The sequence below is a fragment of the Eurytemora carolleeae genome, unplaced genomic scaffold (genome assembly GCF_000591075.1).
Source record: "Eurytemora carolleeae unplaced genomic scaffold, Eaff_2.0 scaffold652, whole genome shotgun sequence".
Lineage (NCBI taxonomy): Eukaryota > Metazoa > Arthropoda > Copepoda > Calanoida > Temoridae > Eurytemora > Eurytemora carolleeae.
The window spans coordinates 108,078-124,005 of NW_019396540.1; positions in this window are offsets into that span (position 1 = coordinate 108,078).

The following is a 15,928-nucleotide window of genomic DNA, read 5'->3' on the forward strand; positions in this document are numbered from 1 at the left end:
CATTCCAATTCATTTTTAAATTCCTTATTATTTCTCTTCAATCTTTCCGAAAATGTACTTTCTTCTTCCAAGTGGATTCTCCAGAATAGAATAAAGAATTGTAAAAAGGGATTAATATTCCTAGTTTAAAGATTTTGATGTTTCTTTGTGAAGATATAATATCCCTGTACAACCTAGAAAAAGAGAAAATGTTAATAAATTCATACTGTATCACCCTTTGTCCTTCTTATTCAGATAACTTCCAGGACTGATCTCTAAACAGAAGCCCTGGCTTGACCGGAATTGGAAACCCTGGTTGCTGAGAACCTTCCAAAATTTTCAATTTAAAAAATCAGAAGAAAAAAAATTCCAAAATTTTCATTAAAAAGAATAAAAAGAAAGAAATAAATATTGAGAAGAAAAAAGATTTTTAAGAAAAATATCGGAAACCCTGAATGTCTTTTCGCGGAGGGCGCTGGTAGTGCCCACGCACTTTTTGATACTCTTTCCGTTTCCTGGGGCCGACAAACGTTTTTCAACACGTTTGCTCAGCACTTTTCTTCTACCTTCTTTCCAGACAGGATCTATCCTTTAACTTTCTTCCTTTCTTCTTCTATTCTATGTGAAAATTGACTTCCTTCTTCGAGATGATCATTGGAGATTATCCTAGTCAGAAATGGTACTCGTCTACGACCGTGGCTCCGGAGAAGTATCCTCTTGATGTAGTTCCGGTGGCGGATCCAGAGACAGACGGATTTAAGGGTAATAAACATATTTATTAATTTTGAGCCGAAAACTTATGAATGAAGGAAGTTTAATCCTAATCGGGTAATTGGATTGTAAATTAATAACATAAAGAAAACAAATATTGTTTGATTTTGATCTGGGTAAAAGATTTAATTAAAGATTTATTATCGTTCAAAAGTTTCCAGTTCTATGTTACAATTTTTTGATCTAAATTGCTCAATCAAAGATTATGAATAGAGTAAAGAAGTTCAGATTTAAAACTTTTAATTAAAATGACTTAGCTGTCAAAAGTCTCGTTTAGCTTTATAAATCATTAAGCATGTAAAGAATTTAAATGAAATTAAACTAGATTAAATGATAACCCGAAAGATACTAGGCCAGTAACAAACTATTTACTACCTTCCTTGTGGGATTGTTTTTTGCCTTAATTAATCTTTGTTTAATGAATCTCTTTGTAGATTGGCTCAGAGGTCCTGTGGCTCACAAGAGGCATGACCTGGGAACTAAGCTGTTCGGGCTGGTGCTCCAGAAGCTGGGGGTTGGAGATGTTCTCGACGAGAAGGACCAGGAGGTTCTTATGTACAACCTTCTCCTGTTGGCCGCAGTCATCGGGGTCTTGGCGATCATTCTCTGCTGTTTCCTTGTCCTGTACAGGACTGTTAGAGGATTGAGCCTGTGTTGTATCCCGCATTCCTTGAGCCATCCAGTTGACTTGCCACGGTCACCCTGTGCAGGTTCTTCCAGGGCGAGTCAGGGGGAGAATACTGGTATAACTTGGATCAGGTGAGATTTTTTTATGTTGTATTAACGGTTCACAAATATTATTAATTGATCAATTAATTGACCGATTCGTCATCCATCCAATTGAAAAATTGACAGTCAGACCGACTGACCAATCTGTTGAGAACTGATTCGTCAATCAATCAATCACATAAATATTTCAGGCTGAGCTTGACAGGTTTGGGGGAGACGGATGGACTCTGCCTCGCCCTCGTCATAGTTCTGCTGGAAGTCTCCCTCCCTACAGCTCCTCGCAGCCTACCTCGACTCGAGGCGAGGGGTTTGTCCAAGGCAAGGTAATACTGTAATACTTCTCTTCTGTGAGCTCCGCTGGCTCCGTTAGTATGCCTCTTCCAGCTCCACCTGCTCCGAGCTCAGTTGGGGAGGTTTCAAGGGTTCTTCCTCCAGCTCCGAGCTCAGCTGGGGATGGTTCCAAGATGCCTCCTCCTGCTCCGAGCTCAGCTGGGGATGGTTCCAATATGCCTCCTCCTGCTCCTCCCAGGGCCTCTACCAAGGTTTCTTCGTCTGGCCAGGGGGTGAGGGTGAGTAGCTCCGTCATCATGGACTACGCCCTCCCCCTGCCTACCCTGGCGATGAGGAGTGAGAACCTTGGCCTGGAAGAGCAGCCTCAGAGGTTCCCGAGAGTCCCTTACTGCCAGGTAAATTAATAGGCCTCGTGCATTTAACAATACTAAATCTCTGCTAAAAGGAACGTTAAAATTTAAAATTGTTTCCAGGGCAAAGATACCAAAAGTTTATCCTGAGTTAAAAATGTCTCGTTTATTTTAATCAGTTTTGAGAACTTCACTGGGAAAAAGAAGGAAAAAAGAAAATGAGAATTCAAACTTGAAAAACAAATACCATAAAAACCTTTACTTTTTGGATGTTCGTCAATGTATTTTTTTCAATTTAGGAATGCTCAGAAGTAGATCTGCTTTACAGTTTTGGATCTGGGGGGCCGGAACGGTGCTTATATATGAACTCCCACTTTCTCTTTGACCTCTTTTTCTTTGCAAGGTTTGTTGTGTTGTGTAGTTGTTTTTAAGTGTTGTGTTTTTTGAGTGTTGGGTTTTAAGTGTTGGTTTTAAGTGTTGGTTTCAAGTGTTGGTTTCAAGTGTTGGTTTCAAGTGTTGGTTTCAAGTGTTGTGTTTCAAGTGTTGTGTTTCAAGTGTTGTGTTTCAAGTGTTGTGTTTCAAGTGTTGTGTTTCAAGTGTTGTGTTTCAAGTGTATCATGCTGAAACATTTTGAAGTCTTAAAAGAGGGGCTGAAGAAGTCAGATTAGAGTTAGGGAGTCCTTGAAGGGCTAGATTTACTACTCTGGGAGTATTACTTCTATTGAGGATTTTATTCCCTCTGACCATTAAATAAATTAGGAGAACCAGCAAAAGGACGAATATGAGAGTTGACGACCCTAGGGAGATGAGGAGGATAAGTAGGAGGGATCTCATGGGAGAGGATTTTGGTAGGAGTAGGAATAGGTCAGAGAAAGATTGGTAGGAGTAGTCCAGGGTATTCGGAGGAGTCTAGTTTGGTTGGAGGAGAAGATCTAAGGTTTGGAGTGCGCCATCAACAGCTCTGTGAAGTTCTTCTAGTCTTTGAAGGAGGAGTTCGGTTGCAGAGTCTAGATTGGATGGAGTGATTAGAGATGGGAATGAGAAGTTGTTGATATATTCGATGAGGTTGATTTGGAGTAGGATGCAGGTTTGGTGAGGGTTTGGATGTTTCAGGATTAAACTGGCTGTTTGGTCTAGCGTGAATTGGACAATTGAGTAGGATGGGACTATGGTGTGTATTTTTTCCTTTATGGCAGTTTTCTTGGAATCTATGCTTACAGATTGGGCTTCTATGGCTTGTTGAAATGAGCAAGGAGGGCGGAAGGATTGAAATAATGTATTTTTGAAACATATTTCTCCTACTCCTCATGTACGTGCATATCCTCCAATTCGTACCACAAAATCTTCAAAACTGTCCTGTCCATCAAAATTCCATTTCATTTTGCTGAACAAGACTTCGTTTGGGTCGGGTACGTAACGGTCTTCCTCTTCTGTTCCTAGGGGTTCCAGCCTGTCCAGCACGGAGAACTTCCCTTCCTTCGACGCCATGTCAGCGACTGGAGGGTCATTCTGTGATGGATTAGGAGGAGGAGCAGGAGAATCCCGGGGGTTCTGACCAGAGGTGTGTCTGCTACCTCCAATCTGAACCCTCTGTTCATATACTCTGCTCCACTCTTCCCATTTCCTCTCTCTGCAGGAGGTCCTCCATTCACATTATACACCGTTTGGAGGTTAGCTACTGTTTAGCTTTGATATATTTATAAAAGACGACATTACTGTTTGTCTATCTTACAATCCAAAGCAGGTAGTTTCACTTAAACTCTGCACCTCTACAGAGGTGTGGAGACGGTTTTCAAGATGAATTTATCAATATAAAAGGTAATAGTTTGTAAACCTTAAATAACCTTTAGATTGTATGCATAAGTGTATGCATATTTATCAAGTTATATATCTTAACTATTTTGTATATTTCAGTTATGTGATGTTTGACAAGTGTTTAGTGTGAATGAGAAGGTTGAAAATAAATATCTATAAAGAAACCTTGCCCATTATATTCACAAGTCTACCCATTGACAAAACTTGTTGTCTGGGTCTTATTGAAAGGAAAACTGAAACTGATTCCTTTCAATACAGCTACTGCCTGCAGAGTGGGGTCTGGAACTCCTCCTCCAGCCTGCTGTACTCCCGGCGCCTGAGGGATAATATTTTCTCCCGTCCCAGCGGAGGCTCCAGCAGGCTGAAGATTAGGATTATTCTCATCTCCAGGCATTGTTAAAGATTAATTAAGTTTTAACCTTTCCACACTGCCTTAAGAATAGTTTTAAGAGAATATTTCAGAGGGTTTAAATTTTACTTTTTCAGTCCTTAATTCAATTGAACTCAGGACTTTACATTAATGAGACTAAATTCCTTGGAACTCAGTCTATTCGTTTATTTCTAATTCTTTCAAACTTAAAATTAACGAAGTTTTGTTGTTTTTAATTCTTTCGAACTCAAAACTAACAAATTTATATAAAATTGATCACAGGGGTTGAGAAACCCAAATGATCTTTAGTTCTAATTCTAACTAACTCAAACTAATTATTATATATAATTATTCACAGGGATTTGGAGTAACCCAAGTGAAATTTTAAGTTTCTAATTCTTTCGAACTCAAAACTATTTAATAATAATATGAACAAAAGTTTTCACTTTCTTGTTTTAGGATGAATTAGACTAGAGATTTCTATCTACCCTACACTCTAGGTAACTCAACTAATAACTAAGATTAACTAACTAAAAGTCCGTCTGTCTAAATAATTTAAGTCCGGGGTATACCTGAAGTCCTTTTCTTATCCTGGTTAGAATCAGAATGAGCGATCTTTTCCATTTTTCTGGTGTGTTTATCTCCACCCTTGGTTGAATATTGTGTGTTTTGATCCAAACAGTGTTAGGCGTAGATCTTCATCCTATTTGCGGAGAAGATGACACACCTCTGTTACGGACGGAGCCCTGAGTATCCTGGTACGCCATTGGTTGGTACAGTTTCCACAGGCAGCTCTGCACACATATTCAAGAGGGTGAAAAGGGGATTAACCCTTTTCAACCTTGGGTTCGATGCAAAGCCAAGTCTGGCCCCATTATTTATTGATATGGGTTCAGCTTAACTATTTGTTTTCCAATTCAGCATAGTTTCACAATCCTTCAGCCAAATTTTTAGGGTTTAATATTCAATATAGCTAGATATATGAAATTTATTGCAAGCTGTTCATCCCCCTGGGGGGGGGGGGCATCTCTCTTTGCCAATATACATTTTGTACAACTGAATTGTACTATGTACTGTATACATTTTACATATGTATTCAGTCATATAGAATTAACAATATGTAACTAATTCCCGCTTAAACGCATTCTATCATTTTGGAACACATTTTTTAGCGGGTTAATTATTAACGTAGGCAATATAATGAGTGTAGATAATTTTATATAAATTTTTTAGATTGGAACTCATCAACAATTTTTTTATTATAACTGTTGTATATAATTCCTGGATCTTTCCACAACTCATTTGCAAGAGAGGGGGGGGGGGCTCGTTTCGCCTAGTCAGTTACCCAAACTATAAATCAGAATATCTTCCAACTGTTAAAATATGGAGTTTTAGCTGACTCACACTTAAACAAGCTTTAGATTTGAAAGTTCATTTAATACTTTATTTTACTCTCTACCTAATTGCCTTTCTATCCCCCAACTTTCAAACAAAAGACTGAGGGGGCGAAAAGGGAGAGGGGGTGTAGGTTCTGTTTTAAGTTCTTTATTAATAAAAGTTTGATTCTGTCAATTTTGAAAACCCAAATTCTTTCATTGAAAATAAAGAAGCACCTCTACTGTGCCATTTGTAGTATTCTTGCACTACTAAACTTATGCAATAAATTAGCAAACTTAAATTGGCAACTTTGATGAGATTCTACTTCAAGTCATCTTACTTGTTTTTATCCATCATCTGTGCAACCTGATAACATTGCAGATTGGGTTATTCCTATCTCTCAGGCCTAACCCTCATGCACTGTTAATATCTTTGCAACCTGGCATTACTATACTTTGGCTATCTCCATCATACAGAGTACACCTTATACAATTGTATGCGCGTGAAATTATTATCACCCAAAGTAATAAACTCATTCTTACAACGTTATTACATTTATTTACATATTCATAAATGCATATATAACATTACATAAAGATATTTACTGGTATGATTATTAGCTTTGATCCCTTTCTATTCCTAAGGTTTCTCAGCTTGATGTTTGAGCACTTTCTCAGTTAGGTTACCAAGTCTAGAGTGCATGACTGATATAGCTTTCAGTCCATCTATCAACTTTATATCTTTATTATTACAGGTATGCTGGTCAACCTGCTCCTGCATAATCTGGAGCAGATCCCAAACCTGATTAGACAGCCTGTCCCTGACCTCTTTCATAGTTGGGTCAGGATACAGCCTATACTCTTGCTCCAAAGCCTTCCCTGTGTCCCATACATCAACGTTGGGGACAACAGTATGCTGTTGAGAGCTAGTGTCTCCAAGAGGCGGGAACACCATACTCCTTAACTCCCGGTTCAGTCCTTCTAAGCCTTGGATTACTTCCCGGAGTTCATCCTCATCTTTGTCCTCTACAACCTCCTCAGCTACATCTTCATTCCGAGGCAGGAACAGTGACAATGGGAGTGTCCCAACTGATAATAGGAGTGGGGTCAGCTGGATCAACTTCATCTTCATCCAGCTCTACTTCTTCAATGTAGGCGGGGTTCGGTATGATAATGGGAACCCGGTTCATCTTCTTCTACTGTGACTCGTCCAGAAAGATTCCCTCTGTATGCTGTCTGTGCGCTGTATATAGCACAGAACTCTGAGCGGTATTGTGCAGGAGACTTGTGTCTACTCTGCTACGGCTCGGGTTGTACTGACTCCTGATATCCCGTTGTATTCAAGGGACTGTTCACTCTTATCAAGAACAATCCAAGATACAACAGGGTTAGGTTGGTTTGACCAGTTAGGATTCCTATTGTTATTGTTAGACCTAGGCTTTTGACCTATTTGGGAGCCCCCTGGGGGTTTGTTACCCCTCCCACCCCCCACCATACAACAGGACGCCTGGGAGTGGGTATTTCCATAAACATTAAATGCAGTTTGAAGCTGTATTATACAAGTCCCGTTAGGGTGGCTTCCATTAGGATGGACTGAACAGAGCTGGTCATGATAAGGGAGGGAGAGATTGGGGGTTATAGGGATGCGACGGGGGGGATTGGGACCAGGAGTAGACCTATGTTTGGTTTTACAATCTTTCATCAAATGACCTGCGATCCCACAAGTAAAACATAAACCTTGAGATATATCGGTTTTATCTGGTATACTGAGAAATATTTTAATTTCATTGATAGTTACAGGACGGTCTGTTTGATCAACAGGGTTTACTGATAGTGGGTTGGTTGGTTGAGCAACCTGTATTTTCCTAATTTTGGTAACCTTTGAGTGTAGGTCACTCGGTGTCTCCAAAAAGTGTTCAGTTAAAATATGCAGTAAATCCCTAAAATGACGGCCCGGTGTTGTATTGAAGTGTGCAAGGATCGCATTCCATAAGGTTTCCACCCCCCCCCNTATAGAGCGTGTAACTTGCTCATGGTGTAGGTAGAGGCTGCAGGGATAGCAAGGAGTACCAGGTTCTTGGTCGCGCCTCATCCCATTTGAGCCAATAAAGAACTTTTGGAATAATGTATTTTCTCGTAAAACATAGATGGAATCAAATAGGTTGTGTTATGGAGACTTGGAGGAACCTCTCTAGCTCATATCCTGATTTGAACTGCTTGTCGGTTTGTCTTGCAGGATTGAGGTTGCCTGTTTTGTTCAAGGTCTGGTTTACCAAGCTTGCGTTCTTTGTATAGCCAGGGAGCCAGTGCAGGGGTTTCTTAAGAATACATAAATTTAATTAATTATATAATTACAATTTGTTATTTTAATAAACGAAATAGAATTGGTGCAGTTTATTATATCTTTTAGTTTATGTGAAAAATATATTAGAGTTTATGTTTTTGTATTTGATGTTTGTTTGATCCGGAAATATCTGGTTTTTTATGTGGATGTAGGGTTCTTTGACTGCTGAAAGGTAAGGCCAAGTATTTTGTTTGAAGGTTAAGAGTGGAGTTTCAGAATTCATACTTTTTGAGAACCTACGCTTTAGACTTATGTAACACTATATATACATATATATACATAAAAATTAAGGTATTCCTAATCCGTTCTAGATTACATCAATTTCAGTATTTGCGAAAATAAATAAATAGTGATGAATATGCGGGAACAGCTATAAAAAGTTCCATATAATCATTTAATTAAAATACTAAGTATCTGCAACATTCCATTATCAGAAAGTTAAGAATACAACATTTAATGAATTATTTTGATGTATTTGTTATGAAGGGTTCCACTGTAAAAGGTTTAAAATTATGTTTAATACTAAATATTAAATATGTTGCATTTAAACGCAGGGTCACTTAAAGATTTATCTAGTTTAAATCAGAAAAATAATAAAAATAATAGTACAAACCTCATTTTCAACTTGTAATTTCTTGAACAACTCTCCATCCCTGATGTTAAGCATAACACCCTTTCTCTTCATTTCTCAAAAAAATAAGTGATTTTCAGAAAATTAAAATTTCAGAATTTACCAAAAACACGCTTTGTTAATAATATCAAAACCAATGCTTAGGATCCAGATCTGTTGAATCCACAAGATTTTGGGCTCCTAGATCCAGATCCGCTAAAATATGCAGATCCACAGATTAGGGCAAAATATCAACCAAAAACTCAAAAAAAAATAATTTTAACTCTCAAAACTCAAATCTGAACTGTTGAAAACAGGGAGATTTTAAAAATTTCCCGATTTCTGAATGGTATATCAAGATTTAGCCAAAAAAAAGCAAAGAAATAAGACAAAAAATTTGAAAATTGTGATTTGTTAAAAAACTTAAGTAAATTTTAAAGATTTCACCTGGATCCGGATCCATTTTTTTCAAGTGCAGATCCGGATCTGAATCAAAATTAAATGGATCCTAAGCACTGAATTCAAAACTAACATATTTACATAGCAATTAAAAATGCGTAAAACTATTTAGGGAAGTTTAGAAATTAACAATAAAAACATCATTACCTAAACTTTAAGATTTCCAGAAAGAGTCATTATTCATAATAGATTTCAAGGTTTCTACTATTGAATCGTAGTAAAAATCTTCTCCCCCCTCACAAGGATCCTCAATATCTTTGCCATTCTCATCTAGGCAATGCAATACTGGTGGAATCCAGACAAGATCATCTTCTGCATTCTTAAGATGTCAGTTATTGTTTTTACAGAATTCAGAGCTTCTAATCTCTTGCTCTGATTAAACGATTGCAGCACTATGCTGTGGAGATCTCTAGGTTGTTTTAAGAGAATAATGTTTTTGATCTCCTGGTTCACATCTCCCAAGTTTTTTAACATCATTTGAATTAATTCATTTAGCGTTGTTGACATAGCAACATTTTGCCAGTCACTAATTTGAGAATTTCCACATGTTGAACTAAAAAACTAACATTTGTAAACTGAAAACAAAACAAAAAGAAAAGTTAATGTTGAAAATCTTGAATATACATATTATTAAGCATTTCTTAATCATTCATTTTTCGTATTATATCTAGCATTAAAATCTAAATGAAATTTTTGATTTCACAAAATAAAATTAAAAATCAGAAATGTGAAATGTGTTAATAAAAATTTATTCCTGAAGTTATGTATCTGTAAATCAGGATCAGGAATATCGCAATCAATTAGATTTTGATTCATATAGCAGTAAAGATAATATCCTCATCCAATCCACTGATATCTCCTTCAGGTTCTCCATAATTTCCTCCTTCTTGACAATCACCTTCATGAGGATCTCCTTCTTGCTTGTCACCCTCTTGATGATCTCCTTCTTGACAATCTCCTCCTTGCTGGTCTCCTTGCTGGCCTCCTTCTTGCTGGTCTCCTTCATGACAATCTCCTATTTGCTGGTCTCCTTCTTGCTGGTCTCCTTCTTGACGATATCCTACTCCTTCTTGACGATCTCCTCCACTATCAATTTCACTAGGATATGTTTCAGTATGAATTCTACAACCGTTCTTCAAATTAACATAGGAATCAATACTGTGAACCCTATTTAAGTGAGAGGTTAAGCTTAGAAAGTTTCGAAATGGGCCAAGATGGCACGTTTCATAAAAGCACTTGTGTCTTGAATGAATATTAAACTTTCTGAGATATATTTTTAAATACTTAATCCCGTAAAATTGAAGATGCCAGCATCTGGAATCTGAAAATTCAAAAATCAGCTTTTGTTAATAAAAAAAGTTTCAAAATCGAACAGTTGCAAATTGGCGATATAATATCTGATAAATCACCGATAGGAAACATCAACATTCCCTTTAATGTTTTATAATTTATGCCTGGACAAGGTACGTAGAACATCATGATTATCTTTGGTTTACAGAACAGCCATTTTGTATCTTTACATTTGAATATATCTAGCACTGTGAAATATACAAAAAAACATAAAACACTTGTAACAAAAATTAATTTAAAAAATTAAAATACAAAAAATCACAGTTTTTCAGGAGAAGAAGGAGGAGAGAAAGAAAAAGAGGGTGAAGAAATTTGGGATATTTGAGGAGAAAGAGGTGATGGAGGGGAGGAGTCGGGAGCAAGGATAGTGTAATTGGGAAAGGAATAAAGGGAATTGGGAATAGGGAAAAGTTCCCGGGCAGGAAGAGGGGAAGGAAGGTTGAAATTAAGGGCTGCAAGACGAGGTATAAAGCAGGGAATGAGAGAAGGAAGAGGGGGAAGGAGTAGAGGAATAGGGTGAGGAAAATTGGGATATTTCAGGAGAAAAAGGGGATGGGGGAGAGGAATCAGGAGTAAGGATAGTGTAATTAGGAAAGGAAAAAGGGGTATTAGGAAAAGGAAAAAGTTTACGGGGAGTTAAAGGGGAAGGAATGATTGAAGGTGGAGTGGAACTTTAGTTCCAGGGTGGGGTTTTCATTTGTGCATGATAGTCCCATTGGGTTTGGTAAGAATTTCGTATATCAGATGAACTCAGATTCTAATAAATTGAGGGAGTGATATAACTGCCCCCATATGTGCCCTTTGCCGAAACAAACCTCTCACAAGTTTCAAGTTGCCATGTGCATCCTCCAATCATTAAATGTTATTGGTCAATTAGTGGCTTAACTAACATTTAAAAATCATTCTTCAATTGTATTAAATAGTGTTTAAAATGCAATGCAAAAGATTTTGTTGAAGAAAAACTATTTTTAAATAATTAGTCTGGATTTAGTTCATGTCATATATTCAGTAGAAATTTCTCTTACAAATTACAAAGCTTAATCACTATTTTGTATTTATGCATTGAAAAAAAGAAATTTAAATCTTTTTCAGGAAGGTTTGTACTGCCGATGAAAATTAGTTAGTTTAATACTAAAGTTAGTGTCACTCCCTAATATATACTAATTAAATTTTCCTCTTCATGTTGAATGGTTTGATGGTTGATGGTTGATGGTTTGATCAGTCTCCTCTGGTTCAGTCTCGTCTGTTCCATTAGCTTCCTAAAAACAAATTACAATATACTTTACAATATTCTAAAAGTGGGATAACTCTTAATTACTTCTAGTTTAGTTTACACCCCTAGCTTTAAGGCAGAAATTTTCTCTGAAAACTTTATATCACATGTTATGCCAAAATAATTTTTATACCTATTTATCACACCATCGTAGGTAATTTTTAAAGCTTCCTTACTTTATTAATGGTTATTTCTATGATAAGCTTTATAAGAATGCCGAACTGAATTACAATAGTTTATTTAAAGTCTAGTTTAATCTAAACAGATCTTTTAATAGAAATATCCTGAATATTTTTCAGTGTTATATTAAGCATAATAACAATAGCACGAGATTAATTTTTTTTGTGGCACCTCCCGTGACCCCAAGGAAGGTTTAGGAATGATCAAAATTTCAAAAATTTCTCCATCCTAACTCCTGTATCTATACCAGCTCTCTCCCCCATTCCCTGTTCTATTTCTCTGTTCTAACTCCTGTATCCATACCAGCTCTCTCATCCATCACTGTTCTATTTCTCCGTTCTAACTCCCGTATCCATACCAGCTCTCTCATCCATCACTGTTCTATTTCTCCGTTCTAACTCCTGAATCCCTGCCAGCTCTCTCATCCAACCCTGTTCTATTTCCTCGCGTGACCCCAAGGAAGGTTTAGGAATGATCAAAATTTCAAAAATTTCTCCATCCTAACTCCTGTATCCCTATTAGCTCTCTCCCCCATCCCTGTTCTATTTCTAAATCTAAAAAAAAAGCAAATATTTTTTAAAACTCATGGATCATTGATCCTGGATCATTTTAAATATCTTTAAAAATCTATGAACTACCAGGGTTAAGTCATTGAAGTAGAAAAAGTCCTAGTCGAGGAAGAAAAAGAAGTTCTTGTAGGAAGAGTAGCAGAAGAAGAAGATGCCTAAAAACAAATAGAAATTATAAAATATACATATTTATGAAGTAGAGCCAGTTCCAGTCGTAGTAGAGGAAGAGAGGGAAATCTAATAAAAATGCTAACTTAAGAATGCAAAAATAAGAAATTCAATATAATGATGAAATAATTGATTCTACCATTGATTTCTTTGGACAACATGATCGCAACCTTCTAATTAGATTACTGTATGATTTTTACTTTATTTTTTCGTTGATGTTATTTAGTAATTTAAAAAAAATCTATTTTTGTAAAATTTTAAACATTGAATTTGTGCTAAAACTCTGGATTTAGATCTTTAAAAAGATTTATATGTCACAAATGAATCTGAAAGAAGCTTTCCACAACACTATATACTCAGTTCAACTACCTTACATAGTATGTCCCTCCCTTTAAGAAAGTATTTAATTGTAATATTTGTAACATATAAATAACTTTAACCCTATGAATTACCTGAGTTGAAGTCGATAAAGTAGAAAAAAGTCCCGGTAGACTAGAAAAGTCTGGGGAAGAAGAAGAAGAAGAGGTTCTTGCAGTAGAGCAGCCTGTCCCAGTTGTAGTAGAAGAGAGGGAAATCTAACATATATTTAATCAACTAGAATATGAAAAACAAAAAAAACTTTAAAGAATAGTAAAATTCTTAGATCACGAGGCTTTTTTTCAAAATATTTTTATCTTTGGTCTATAGTTTTAAAAGAAGTATTCATGGACAACACTTTGTATCATAGAAATAACTTTATCCTATCCTGTTTAGGCTTTTGCCTCATACATGTTAAACTAAAGTAAAATGCACTTAAGATTGTAATTTTACATGTTTTATCATAACTCCGTTAATGAAAGAGTTATTGAGAAGACTTAAAATGGTTTTTTTTAATTTTAGAATATTTAACCAAATAAATTGACTATATCTTTGCATGTGTATAATATAAGAACTAGAGAAGCAACGGAGTCATAAGCTAAAACAGTAATGATTAATGAATTTTGACCTTCTCCTCCCGGTTAGTTTAAAATAAATATAATTTGGGAGGGGGTAATTACCCGGGTTGAAGATAAAGTCTGAGTCATAGAAGTTGTTGAAAAGGAGACTGAAGTCTTAAATAATTAAAAAAACGATTCTTTAACAAATTGATGAAACAGAATAAAAATTAAAGCCTAAAATTAATTTTTTTATTTTTTAAACATCAAGGGCTTTTTATATTGCGTAAATGTCCTTATTCTATTTTATAAATTAGTCTGATAAGCATGGTAGAACATTTTTGTAATATTCTTTAAACATTGTAAACTCAAAAAAGTCAATGAACAATAAAATATAAAAATGCTTAGTTTGAATTGAAATATCCTGTTAAATTCTGCACCTACAGTGATATCCAGAAAACTCTGGAATAGAAAGACAACTTTTAAACGCAAATTATGAGATTAGATAATCCAATAAGCGCGGTAAAAACAGAAAATGTTCAATATAAATTTGATTTGTGATTAAAGAAGTGTCTAGTAAAAATATTTTTTTGCATTCTAACAACATCAAAAAAACTTTGTTAATGCATCGGGATGAGTTTCACCCTTCCCTGTAGATCCAATATCTAAAAACAATACTGTTTTTGTTTTAAAATATGTATTAAGCATGTGCACCATTTTAGAACTGGGCTTTTATATAATATTATCTATTACAAATAAATATTTTGAAACTTAAACTGTCTAAAGTATCAAAAACTATCTTTTTTTAAAAAATCCCTTCTACACAATAAATAGTTTTGATACTACATTTGGTTATCTATGGTTTCATCCTGAATTAGATCATTAAATTATCTATTTAAAGAATTTCAGATTTCAAATTGATGACCAATCCTAATCAACAGAATTAGTTCTGCAGCGGTATTTTAAAAAAAAAACTACAATTACCTCAAAAAAATCTTTTTTAAAAAACTCTTAACAGTCTGCCATTTTCTTTGGGAAATTTACATTTAGAAAATGTTGAAAACACAAACATTACAAATAAGAGATACTGATACATTCTTAAGACTGAATTGATAAACTGAATTGTACCCTAAATATTTCAGCCTTATGGCAGTACACATACACAAGGGTGTAGATAATTTAAGAGTTTTTATTTAGGAATTAAAGAGTTTATGTTTATAATCATTTAAAGACATACTGTATAAATTGAATAACCTAGGCGTAATTTAATATTGTATTTTTTAAAAAAAACACAGTTTTTTTTCTGGTCTGTTGTTATCAATATGGAAGAAACATAGAGAATAAACAAGTATAGAGTGGAATTATGACTAAAAAGAAGAAAAGGCAAGGACTAAATAACAGGTTTTCTATTGATCTTTTTCTAAGGCTAACATTGGTCGCTCCCAGGACATGGCTAACATATTGGTACACAATACAGAAACAAGGTTGCCAGAAATGTTACCATTTGATAGCAATATGGTAACAAGGACGGTAACATATTTTGCTCACAAGCCACAGGGATTGCTAAAAATGTTGTCCTATGGCCACAAGGTAATAATCATCTTGTTGTGAGTCGCAAATAAACATTTCAAATGAAACCATTAAAACTTTTTACATTTTGTTTTTCAAAAAATCGTAAAAAAATAATTTCAAGCATTTGTGAGACTTAAAAAAGTATTGAAAAAATAACATGTAATTTTTTGTATTTTTTAAAAATATTAATAATTTTCACTCCCCCTGTATATGTATAAATTTATGTGACATTCACTTAGATCCAGAATGCTGTAAAATGTTTTAAGACTCTAGTCAACTTAAAAGTGTTGCAAAGTCTTCGCTTTTTTATTTTAACAGCTCTTGTATTTTCGTAGTCATTTTTGTGCATTTTTTAAAAACTGAAAAGCATATTGTTTTTAGCCATAATTTAAAGAAGTCGTTGTAAAAATCTGTGTATTAAGATTCCTGTGAGTTTTCTGAAACCTGTTTAGATCTATCTATCTATCATACATATATATCTATCTATCTATCATACATATATATCTATCTATCTATCATACTCATTAGAGGCTCAGTATGAGACCAGTGTAATGTTCCTTTGTCATTTGTAAATTTACAACCTATTTGTAAATTGTCATATATATAAATTGTAATTTGTGTATTGTGGAAGACGATGCCTGGCCGTTTTAAACAAGTTCCACAAGATTCAACAGAATGAGATAGAACGGATACGGGGCACAGTACTCATAAATCATCTACACGTGTGATATCGATATTGACTCATGTTCTGAATCCTCTAGTAATAAGTTATAGGAAATATATATACTGGAAGTTATTTATGCGTTTT